Here is a 9,791-nt window from a genome sequence, read left to right on the forward strand (position 1 = left end):
CAGCCAAGAGCATTTTATGAGATATTCAGAAACCCAACAAAGGTCAGGTTCATTGCACATTCAGCCTATATAATATTAATGGTTTGTTTATGTACAATAAATAAATAAAATTTCTCCAAGTCTCCACTTGTCCAATGTAAAATATGGATCCAAAATCAGTTAACATCCACTACTTTGAGGATTATCTCATGAATTACGTGACTGTGGCAATTTCTTTTCAAAATTATATTACAGAAAGTGATTCCTTATACAGTATTTCGCGGCAGCTTCAGTGTGAAACATCCACTGTGTGGCACTAAAAGCGAGTTATCCCAAACAGAAAGATTTAAAGGTGCATTCAGTAGTTTGGAGCCAATTTAAAAAGTTTTACACATTAACTAATTAATTGTGTTTTTGTGAAGTTTGATCTGATTGGTGTACACTCACATGAGATGAAGACTGTACTCATAAGAGCTTTCTATAAAAAGTGTTTTATTCTACATGGTGTGGGTCACCCCCTTCAATGAGTTTCGCCATGTTGAAATCACATTTTACTTTTTACTAAACGTCGAAGAAGAGAATCCTCGTGCTCATTGGCTGCTGCCTGTGTAGATACACTTGGCTAGGCTTAGAAAAGTGTTGTTTGGTGACGTGAAGAGAGAAAATAATGAGCTTTATTGCCAAGTATACTTACACAAGGAATGTCATGGTGACAGAACACAATGGAACATACTTATTTATCGTGCTTTAGCAGCAGAGACAACGGGAGATCCAGTAGCTATACTGCCGAAGAAGCAAAAAAAAAAAAAAAAGCAACTTTGCTTCAAGCAAGAAGACAGAAAGAACGGCAAAGACAAAAAACTAGAGTAAACATCAGTAACGGTAAGGCATCTACGTCTTCATTGCAAAGTGCAAAGTAGCTTGGCACAGCGATTGTTGTGGATTTTGTGTAAAACATGACATTGGTTGCTTGGAAATAAAACGAGTTCTTCAAATACAGTATTCATGGACATGCTAAATTTGATCATCAACAACCATTCTAATCTTTCCTTTACATAACATTCTGTATCACTAGATAATTGAGGTTAATTTTACGCTAAGCAGTTCTCTAATAAAGGTAATAACTGTTTTAGAAATAAAGTGAAATGTAGACAAAATTTATTGATATGAGGGACAATAATAATCTATCCTCAACAGTAGAAGCATGTTCACTTGATTTCTGACGTTTGTTTTTAGGCAAAGCAATTATATTATAGGAGTAATAAATAACTTTAGAAATTACCTCAAACTCCGACATTTTCCAGATGCAAATGATTTTCCAAAGCTGATGGGGGCAGCAGAGACGATAATGCTGATCCACATCGATCGATGGCAGTATAAAAACTAAAGAAATAAATATTCAAGTGTGTGAATCAGATTAGAGTACCAGAACTAGCTGCTGTATAAATATTTTTTTACTAACAAAAAATTGTTAACCTATAATGTGTGCTTCATGTAGTAAAATGAAAATTATTCGTTTTATTAAATTCCAAAATATGACAACATCACTGAATCAGCCTCAATACATCAGGTTACACCTACACAACTAATTTTACGGGTTAGATCATGAATAAAGAGCAAGTAAACATTACAGGAGACCACTTTTTACAGTGTATGTAATACAGTCGCAACTTACCGTAATCGTCTTTTGATTGTGGATAAAGATGTGTGGAGAATATCTGCCATCTGTGGTACTGTAAAACTGAAAGACCTCAGAAATAACAGCTGACTCAAAGTAATGGCATAAGATGGTGCACCTCGTAATCCACTACAAATCAATGGCGGTCGATACCTAGATCCTTCTGAAGAAATATTATTATGCCATGCTTTGTTTTAGACTATTGAGTAAGTAGCAAAGCAAACTAAGCAATTATTCCATGAACTGGATGATTTTTGAACGATTTAATGATTGCCTCAATAATAACTATTCAGAACCACCTCAACAAGAAAAGCATTTTATTTTTATTTTTTTTTTATCTTTGAATGAGTTTCAATTCAGTGCAATGTCATTTACCTTCATGTGTTCTCCTGTCTAAATTCCAAACCATCTGAATAAACTCTGTTATCCCATGGATTATTTCATCTGCAGCCTGAGCATTTGTAAGCCACCCTCTTGCCCACTTCAGACTCCTGTGCATGGTTTCAATTCTGAAAATGTAAATATAATGTAAAAATAGTTATGAGAATGAGTACATCAATGCTTTTCCAGTACTTGCAACACACACAAACAACTTTTCAGGAGTTTGGAATCACTAAGAATGTTTTTTCATGTTTTTGAAAGAAATTGCTACTTTAGTTAGCTTGCAAAGTTTGTTAAAACCATTAGCCAGCTTAATTAGCCACCTAGCTGTTAAACCTGAACCCTGAGTCAAATTCCATGTGAGTAGTTGAATAAGTAATTTTGGACAGCAGAGACAAATCCTTACCTGCAGAATTTAATGATGACAGAAGGACATCAGGTCCTGGATTATTTGACAGCAAAAGTCAGGATCAGTCATTTAATGTGTGTTTGCACTGTGAAACAAAGTACCTCGTTGCCGTTAATGATTTGAATCCTCCGACTTGCTGTAGATACTTCAAACGCGATAGAGGATTTATGTAGATGAGCAAATGAATGTGCTAATGAAGTTACGTGAGACGCTAAGTTAACACCAGATGGCGTGTGGTGTTTACTTAATGCATGATGGCGCACAGCGTTTATTTAACACCTAATGCCGTTTACTTAACGCCTCATGGCGTTTAGAAAACGCCGTTTCAAAGCTTAATACGGCGATACAAAACACGTGAAATCTGACCTTCTTGGCTTTCCATAGTCACTGGTCTGGAGCTTGTGTTTTGCGGGAAGCACGGTTGACATGCTCGCACTGATCCTGTCACTGGTCTGGAGCTCAGCGGTTAAGACTCTGGGTTACTGATCAGAAGGTCAGTGGTTCAAGCCCCAGCACCGCCAAGATGCCACTGTTGGGCCCTTGAGCAGGGCCCTTGAGCAAGGCCCTTGACCCTATCTGCTCCAGGGGCACTGTATCATGGCTGACCCTGTACTCTGACCCCAGCCTAGCTGGGATATGTGAAAAAAAAGAATTTCACTGTATATGTGCAAATGTATAATGTGTGATAAATAAAATAAAAATTATTAAAAAAAAATTGTGTTACGCAAGCGTTGCAACTATGGCAGCTGAGAAGGCCATTCTTTGCGTTCTTATCTAAGAATTTTCGTAGCCTGATGAAATCGGTTTAAATACATGTTTAATACTACAAAATACGCTCGATGTTACAGAGAACATCGAGTGAAGAGATATGTGGAAACTGTGGTTCCTAATTATGGTGATCCAAAATTTGCCTCACATTTCAGAATGACAAGGCAAACATTTCTTCTAATGTCTTCAGTTGTTGCATACACCAAGCTGCAGTGGACACATTTGTAAAGGACTTTAGTTAGATCCATTGTGCGCACTGCCTTTTTAATATGGCGGGGTTTATATACACGTCGCTGCTGATTGGATAACACTTCTGACACACCCACCAAACGAGAGAAAACGTACCTCAAAGCCCGTTGCACACTGTTTCACACCGTTTTGAGGAAATACGTCGTTCAACCCGGAAACCGTAGCAAAACGGTGCCACCATTTTGAGATTGATCGTGCCCCTGGTTGACGTGCTCGCACTGATCCTGTCACTGGTCTGGGGCTCGCGTTTTGCAGGAAGCCTGGTTGACGCACGCGCACTGATCCTGTCACTTGTCTGGAGCCTGTGTTTCGCGGCAAGCCTGGCTGATGCCTGCGCATGGATAGCAGAGCACAATTTGGCTTCACAGACCCTGCGCACATCCTTGTCCCACATGAAAAGCGTATTTAGCACTCAAAAAGTGAAATTAATGTAATAAGCTTGCTGCATCTCCTGACGGAAATGCGTACAGACGTGGCTGACATGAGAGTATTAAAATAAAGGTGCATCTTAAAAAAAAATTCTATATCGATATTTACGCATTGTATCGATAACATTGGATCGTTGGTTATTGGATCGATGCATCGTTACACCCCCAGCACTAGCGCTAATGCTGGCAGCCCAATTTTTCTAACCACACGTCTTTAAATGCGCAGACGGTGCATGCACCTGGAAATATATTGCATGAATTACTGGGTCCACAAGGTGGCAATACTCACATTTAAACCTTTGCTGTCACGAAGAAACGCTAGACGAAGGTAAAAACAACAACAGTGGATTTGTCAGCAAGAGTGCATGTGTGAGAAGGTCAGAGATACCTGCATTTGTATAACTCGAGTCTGAAGGAATATAAAGGCATCTTTATGGGTCTAAACTCCAGAAGAGAAATAGTCTAGTGTTTTATAACAGTTGTAGCGCACATGCGCCAACCGCCTTTGTATTCGCGCACCGTGAAATGGAATATTCTTTGACAGGCTTGCAGTCGACTGTACGCAGATGCTTAGCCTTCGCATCAAAACAAAGTATACTTTGGGCTTAACAGTGAATGTATCGACATCTGGAACGCATTCATGTGTCAGATTCCCCAAAGTGTTTAGGATTTGATGGATTATCCTGTGATCTGTGAACTCTATCCCTTTTGTGTCCGAGTCCCACTCCAATTAGCACTAAACATATTCTCACAGCCACATTTCTCCTCTGGGTCCATGTTTTAGTATAGTAGTGGTTTGTTTTGTTAGCTATGCTAATGATTTTTGCTGACATTACACTTAATGCTATACATTTAGGTCGGAATGTGTTTTATTAGTATAAAAAAATAACTTAAGCATTCTCAAAACATTAAACATTATATGTCTTAATGGATGTAAATTGTGCAACCGAACTTTTTCATGACAACATTTTAGCTTATTAGTAGCACATACTGTAAGTGTAGCACATGCTGGCAGGTCACTGGGGTGAGGTGACCTCATGGTGTTTGGGAGCGTTGTGTGGAGGTCACAAGGTCCATGTCAGGCTAATTATGTCAGACAATGATACATTACAGTGTCCACACTTTAATAAAAAGCCTAACTGTGACTCATTGCAGATATATGGTACCCCTCGTAATAGACTGTGTGTATAGTATAATTGATTTTATTCATAAGGTTGAGCATTTGATGTGGTTGGAGCCTGTTAATAAAAAGCTTCACTGCATGTAAACACGTTTTATAGCTTTTCTGTGACTTGTTTTAAGAGATATATCACTCTATCTATCCCAACATACCATCAGCCACAGGACCTTTGAATACATGCAAAGATGCAGATTGGATGTGTGAATTACACAATGACCTTTGGCCCAGAAGTGACCCAGGAACACCCTGTAGGGATTTAGAGTTGAGGCCGAATCTGGTCCGAAGAGGACGAACATCTGGTTCACCCCACTCCTTTTATCCTGACTTTTGAAACATGACAAGGTCAAAACACACTTTGAAATGATTCATGAGTTTTTCTCAGTGTGTGGGTGTATGTGAACTATGGAGATGATCAAGGCAGTAACTTAGTCTCATTAGATTCACTGTCATTTATCAGCTTTTAATCAGTGTAATCACACACTGAGTCCACTTCACCTTCTTCGTGAAATGGTGTTTGCTTTGCATGACAATGATATTGCTGAATGCCTTAATGAAACCAGATGTCCCTGGTTTAGGCAACATAACACTCCATTAGAGTAAATACTTCTGGAGGAATGAAAAGGTTGTATTTTCATCCATAGTTTCAGTGTGTTTTATGCTTCTTGAAGCTGACTTTAATGCGAACTATGGATTTTTTTTGCCAGTCAGCCTATTCTACGGTGGCTGTGAAATGCAAAACAAAACAACAAATAATAAAACAACGGCAAATCCGGTTGCAAAAGGGCAAATCAGAAAACACAACAGCGAATCCGGAAACAAAACAGCAAATCAGAAAACAATGGCAATTCAGTCAAAATGGAAAGGGTAGGTACCATAGCTTCTCACCTGATTGGCTGTGTGAATGAGATCTAGTCCTTTCTACATGATTGGTTCACTGATCAAAATCCATGCCAAAAGGTCACTGACTGAAAAACTAAATCATTTGGAGTGTTTTCTCTCTCGGGAAAACAGTAAATTAAAACTTTATAACACAGAGAGTAAAAACAGCGAGCGGGAAAAGTTAGTTTTAGATACGATGTTCATCTATGGTCTCATGTTCTAGTGTGTAAGGGATCGTCTTAAAGCCCTCAAACTGCACTAAAAATAATTGAACACTCTACTCATAATTAGACATGATGGCTTCAAATGTAGAAAGTGAGCCAACACGCCGGCAGTCTACTGCAACCTTTAGAATGCAAACATGCTTTTTTTTAATAACAGTGTTTGTTACATTAGAATATGTGAGTCATTTGAATGAAAACTTGGACACTAGTGTTTTAGTGCAGTTTGTGGAATTTGTAGACAGTCCCTTACACACCGTAAATGAACATCGTAGGCTACCTAAAACGATGTTTTCCCGCTCTCTGTTTTTGCTCTCTGTGTGATAAAGTGTCCGATTACTGTTTTACTGAGTGACAAACTACTCACAATTTTCAGTACTTGAGCATTTGGAATGAATTTTGAAATAATCGCACAAGTGGGCAGAGAACCATTCCAGAGAAAAGGAGTAGGTATTCTCCACATAGCCACTCAGGTGAGAAGCTGTGGTACCTACCCTTTCCGTTTCGACTGAATTGCCGTTGTGTTTTATAATTTGTTGTTGAGTTTTTGAATTGTTATTTTGTCTTTGGATTTACCATTGTGTTTTTAGATTTGTTGTTTTGTTTTGCACTTCACAGACACAGTACAGTATCTGACTATTAAAAAGTTTGTCTGCATGTAACAGCTTAAAGTTTGGCTTTACAGTAAAATATCTAATCATTGTTAAAACAAGAAAAATCTACTTAAGTAGCAAAATTGCATAAGATATTAAGACTTGTTTTCAATGTACACTACCATTCAAAAGTTTCGGGTCACTTACTCATTCTTTCTTTCTTTCTTTTTTTCACATTTTAGAATAATAGTAAAGTCATCACAACTATGGAATAATAGAAATGGAACTATGGGAATTATGTTGTGATTAAAAAATCAAATCAAAACTGTGTTATATTTGAGTATCTTCAAAGTAGTCACCCTTTGTCTAGAATTTGCAGACATGTACTCTTGACATTTTCTCAACCAACTTCTTGAGGTATCACCCTGAGATGATTTTTAAACAGTATTGAAGGAGTTCCCATCTATGTTGGGCACATAGTGGCTCCTTTTCTTAATTATTCAGTCCAAGTCATCCATTTCAAAAACGTTTTTTTTTTTGTTTTTTTTTTATATAAAATTTTAGTTTTGTAATTAAATAAATTAATATATTGGCACAATTATATTTTTGTCTACAAAACTAATTTCAAACATTTAAGCATATGTCTTCAGATCAAAATGTTTTTAAGATCATGAGAAACATTTCAGGCAAGTGACCCCAAACTTTTGACCGGTAGTGGATCTTGAAGTTGATTTTTCTTACCCCAAAAGCAAATTGTATTTTTTTGTCTTTCTTTTTTTTTTTTTTTAAAAAACATAAATCTTACAAAATTTTATTGTTTTAGAAGTTTATGCTTAAAGGAATTGTTCACCCAAAAAATGAAAAGTCTAACAAGCTCAAAAAAGGACAAAAAGAAAACCCTCCATAAATCCAACCTAGTCTCATAAAATGAACATAATTATAACTATATTTTTGCAAACAGACTTTTATGTGCTAAATTCTATGTTTCGTCACAGTGTCCAGGTGAAATGAACAGAGGTGCTACAACAAATGTGAGTTTTATTCACTTTCACACATATCACGAGTACAATGGCTGATTATGACTATATAAACACTTGTGTTTCACACTATTACTCACATACTGCTATGTTATGACAGCAATACATTTTTACAATGAGAAATAATTTGAAAAACAATACATTTTATTGTTTGTATTGTTTATTGTATTGCTTGTTTAGAGACCCACCTACATTTACACACTTTTTCCAATGCAATTAGTTTGCGCAGTAGCTCACCTCATAGAGTGTTGGACTTTGGACTCTGAAGTACATGGTTCGAGACCAGTCAAGCACGCAAGCTGACACGTGAAATGATTGTCATAGAAGCAACACGAATGACACGATTGCTTCAGAAAAAGTGCATTTCTCATTTTGTTTTTGGACACTATCGGTTAGGTTTAGGTGTTGGTTAAGAGTAAGGATGCCTGTTTTGTGTACCTCTCATTTAATTATAGATCACTATCAGTTATGTTAGGATAATGTTTTAGGTTTGACTCATTGAAACCTCCATCTAATATTCACCTTAAAAACCTTGTCTGGTTATGAAATAATTTCACTCGCTTCATTCACTGGACATTTCACTGGGAAACTGCTGTCTTCTGAAACCATACTACACTTGAACAGAACAAAATGTACAGTTATTCTTACTCAAATCAAATCATCAATAAAGTGATATGGTGACTACGTCGATAACATCAAACATCATTGGTTCTCATTGCGTCTCGTTGCCAAACGTGCAAAGCCATGCATTTTTAGCTGAACTATTCTTTTAAAACAAGGGAAAAATGTTGAAATATATTTTCTGGAAAATATGATGCAAGCAAAACTGGACTTCAAATTTTTTTGTTAATGCACAACTTTATTAAAGAGCTATGTTCAGTTTCTATGCTTTGTAAAGCAGTCCCAAGTGTTTAAATGGATTTTCTATCTGCCTGTCTTTAATGTTAAACATTGATTGTGTGGTTAAAGCTGTACCATTTCATTCAGGAGAGTAACTGCTAGAAGGGTGTTCTCTGTTCTTAGGAGGTAATCCAGACAGCTCTTTAGTCAAGACTAGCTCTTAAGCCCAAAGTACAGTTGAAGTCAGAAGTTTGCATACACTTAGGTTGAAGTCATTAAAACTCATTTTTTAAACACTCCACAGTTTTTAACACACCTCCATATTAGCAAACTTTAGTTTTGGCAAGTCGTTTAGGACATCTACTTGTGCATGACACGAGTAATTTTTCCAACAATTGTTTACAGACAGATTGTTTCACTTTTATTTGACTATCTCACAATTCCAGTGGGTCAGAAATTTACATACAATGTTAACTGTGCCTTTAAGCAGCTTGGAAAATTCCAGAAAATGATGTCAAGCCTTTAGACAATTAGCCAATTACCTTCTGATAGGAGGTGTACTGAATTGGAGGTGTACCTGTGGATGTATTTTAAGGCCTACCTTCAAACTCAGTGCCTCTTTGTTTGACATCATGGGAAAATCAAAAGAAATTAGCCAAGACATTAGAAAAAAAATTGTGGACCACCACAAGTCTGGTTCATCCTTGGGAGCAATTTTCAAATGCCTGAAGGTACCACGTTCATCTGTACAAACAATAGTACGCAAGAATAAACACCATGGGACCACGCAGCCATCATACCACTCAGAAAGTAGACGCATTCTGTCTCCTAGAGATGAGCGTAGTTCGGTGCAAAAAGTGCAAATCATGTGAAGATGCTGGAGGAAACAGGTAGACAAGTATCTATATCCACAGTAAAAGAGTCCTATATCGACATAAATTGAAACAAAAATTGAACAGTTTGGCCATAACGACCATCGTTATGTTTGGAGGAAAAAGGGTGAAAGACAAAGAACACCATCCCAACCGTGAAGCATGGGGATGGCAGCATCATGTTGTGAGGGTGCTTTGCTGTAGGAGGGACTGGTGCACTTCACAAAATAGATGGCATCATGAGGAAGGAAAATTATGTGGATATATTGAAGCAACA

Source organism: Myxocyprinus asiaticus, chromosome 47, assembly GCF_019703515.2.
Source record: "Myxocyprinus asiaticus isolate MX2 ecotype Aquarium Trade chromosome 47, UBuf_Myxa_2, whole genome shotgun sequence".
NCBI classification, from domain to species: domain Eukaryota; kingdom Metazoa; phylum Chordata; class Actinopteri; order Cypriniformes; family Catostomidae; genus Myxocyprinus; species Myxocyprinus asiaticus.